Source organism: Lipotes vexillifer, unplaced genomic scaffold (genome assembly GCF_000442215.2).
Source record: "Lipotes vexillifer unplaced genomic scaffold, Lipotes_vexillifer_v1.1 scaffold418, whole genome shotgun sequence".
NCBI lineage: Eukaryota > Metazoa > Chordata > Mammalia > Artiodactyla > Lipotidae > Lipotes > Lipotes vexillifer.
The window spans coordinates 4,992,181-4,995,562 of record NW_006798629.1 but is presented as its reverse complement, the minus strand read 5'-3'; the positions used below and the strand labels follow the sequence as shown (position 1 = coordinate 4,995,562).

Below are 3,382 nucleotides of genomic sequence, written 5' to 3'. Positions count from 1 at the left end.
CGATGGGGAACTATGGGGGGCAATGGGGAGCGATGGGGGGGCGATGGGGAGCGATGGGGGTCGATGGGGAGCGATGGGGGCGATGGGGAGCGATGGGGGCGATGGGGAGCGATGGGGGGGCGATGGGGGGCGGCAGATGAGGCTTCGCTCGCTCGCCGGCCACTCACCTCCTGCTCCTAACAGGTGGCGGACCCGTACCCAGAGGTTGGGGGGGCCCTGCTTTAAAGGGCCTACAACTGTTCTGGAGTGGTCTAAGGGAGCTGGTTTAAATAGTTTCTTCAAACCAATACCGTATGCTAACACATATATATGGAATCTAAAAAAAACAACGGTTCTGAAGGACATAGAGGCAGGACAGGAATAAAGACACAGACATAGAGAATGGATTTGAGGACATGGGGAGGGGGAAGGGTAAGTTGGGACAAAGTAAGAGAGTGGCATGGACATATATACACTGTAAAATAGATAGCTAATGGGAAGCAGCCGCCTAGCACAGGGAGATCAGCCTGGTGCTTTGTGACCAACTAGAGGGGTGGGATAGGGAGGGTGGGAGGGAGGGAGATGCAAGAGGGAGGAGATATGAGGATGTACGTATACGTATAGCTGATTCACTTTGTTATAAAGCAGAAACTAACATCCCATTGTATAGCAATTATACTCCAGTAAAGATGTTAAAAATAAATTAAAAAAGTAAGTTTCTCCAGTAGTAACAAACAAAAAAATAATGAGCTCAGTAAAGATAACCAGAGACATGACTGTTTTGAGAAAGTTTAAAGCAATGGGACCATTAGCTTATGTCTGAGTCAGAGTTAACTATACTTAAAACTGGAACATTTTGAAGTGAAACACTAGTCAAATTATTTATTTCACAGTTAGATATACCTTCTCAAGGTAACAAGATGGACTGAGAACAACTACCATCTCTAACATGTTAAAAACAAAAGTCAGTAAGCACGCATAATATGCGTACAATTTGCCATATACGACCACACCCCAGCACTGACACTCAACCCTCCACCCACCTCCAGGTCGCTCTTCATCTCTCCCACATGAAGTTGTATCAAAATTTTGGTTAGAACAATTTCGCGAGTTTTCATTTTTATAACCAGGCAAATGTTAGCACAGCTGAACAACACAGTATATCGTGACTACGCTTTCTTGTATAGCCTCGTTCCTTTCCTGGAATTTATAACTGCCTGCTTTTTCATTTGCTTTGCTGTGTATATTTTTAACAGTAATTTAATCTTAAATGCTCCCCTCGTCATATAAATCTCCCCTTAATACTTTTAAAACATTTAGATGTTTTGTCAGTTTCCTTTTTTTTTTTTCTTTTTTTTTTTAGGAAATTGCTCATGAGGCCTCTGGCCTGCTCCCTCACCCTGAGGATGTCCTTTACCTCTTGCACGTGTTGTAGCCTTATCTCCTAGAGTACCTACCTGCTTCTTTCTTGCTTTTCTCCCTCATTTTGGTGGAGCCCATCTCTCCAAAAGCTTTATGCTCAGGACATGAATTTTTTGAAAACTTCTCTGTTTGAAAGATTTTATTTTGACATTAATTAATAGTCTGGTTAGGTACCGAATTCTAGGTTGGAAATACTTTTCCCTGAGATTATTGGGAGCATTGTTCCAGAGTTTCCTGGCTTCCAGCTGAAAAGCCTCAAACCATTCCAATTCCTAATCCTTTCTGTGATCTGTTTTCTCTTCTCTTCCCCCACATTGTTCTGTAGATTGATGATGAATACCTTGGTTTGCATCTGTTTTCATACATAACAGGCCCTTTCAATTTAGAAACTCATGTTCCTTTGTTGAACTAGAAATTTCCCTTTGTTTCTTTGATGATTTTCTCCCTCCTGTTTTGTTTATTTTGTGTTTCTTATTCCTTCCTTCCCCCCTCCCTCCCTCCTTTTCTTCTTCTTCTTGTTTTTTGTTTTTTTTTTTTTTTATAAGAAATCATGATAGCTAGATGTTGGATTTCCTGGCCTGGTCCTCTAATTTTCTTTCTTGCTTTCTCACGGTTTCATGTGCTTCTTTCTGGGGTACTTCAACTTTATATTCCAAACACCTATTTCCATGATACTTTATTTTTCAATTACATTTTTTCCTTTGAATAATGTATTTCCCAGTTCTCTTAGAAGTTTTCTCCTCCCTGCACAGTCTCTGTGGCCTCCAAGTTGCTTTCCTCCTGGTGGCTTGTTTAGATCTCTGCTTTCATGTCGATGCTCTCCTCAATCGTGTGGTCGTTTGGGACTACCTGCTCGTGTGGTGGAGTGGGGCAGTACAAAGGCATCTTGAAGACAGCTGTGTGCGCATAGCTGGGTGGCTTTGTGAATGCTGGGGGTTGACATAGGTCACTCTTGGGCCACTCCAAGCCTTTTCTCTTGTGCTGACTAGATTCCCTCAGAGAAGATTCTCCCAAACTCTTCCCGGAGGGAGACAGTCTAGCTTCGACGTCCTGAGAAAGAAGACTGGTGGTTCAACAGTCACTGAAATTGCCTGAGTCCCAGGTTCAAAGACCCTCCACTTTACTGTCCGCAGAGGAAAAATCCTGAAGGTACAGTTGGAGATCTGGGTGTAACTGCTTCTTAAACAGACTTTCAACCAGTTCTCATTTTTTAGTCTTAACTCCTTCCCTCCCCCTACCAATTTCCAGAAGTACCCAGCAATGCCAATTTCTACACTTTTACGAATTCTATGGGTTATTTCTTGGCTTTCTCCATTATCAATTTTGTATTTAGCTTTCTTGAATCTGATAAGTCAGTTATCACTCACCCATCTGTTTTCCTGCTTCCAGAACTACCCTAATTGTCTCCTTCCTAATTCTCTGTGTCCTATGGGTTGATGCTATTTCAATGGGGTTTTAGGAGCAATGGAGGTAAATGCAGGACCTTAACATAACATCTCATATCTGATATCCTTATCACTTTAATGACATTTCTACTGAGCACCTGGGCAGGTGGATTGAAGGGAAAGAAGAATCTAGGTGGTGGGGGGGCAATTGGGTGGAGAAATGGGGAAATAAGTAGTCAGGAAGCAAAGATCACCATCTTCCTTTCTCTGTGCATCAGACAGAATGGCCCCAGTCACCCTGCAGGACTATTCACGTTCTCCTTTGGCAGCACCACATGGACATGGAAGCTGGAGTATTCCTGGGTAAAATTCCAGTGACGCATGTAATTTTGCTGGCTTTTGCCCATAAAAGTTATCCTAGGGTTCCTGAATCCATCTGTCATATTGCTTTCCGGGGCAACAGAAAACTGTGGAATGGGAGTAAGTGTGTGGAAGGGTAAGATTACGGTACAGGAAATAAGCCACTTCTTCTCCTTTATAGAAGGCCAGGGTGGGGTATCAACTATTAATTTTGAACATGGAATAGAATTTCAGCA

The 3,382-nt window shown here is 42.8% G+C and overlaps 1 protein-coding gene across 1 annotated transcript in view; it reads right to left on the bottom strand.

The window, feature by feature from the left end:
• The window catches only part of TBC1D5 (TBC1 domain family member 5), a 358,157-nt gene that overhangs the window by 141,249 nt on the left and 213,526 nt on the right, over positions 1-3,382 (bottom strand). The window lies entirely within an intron of this gene.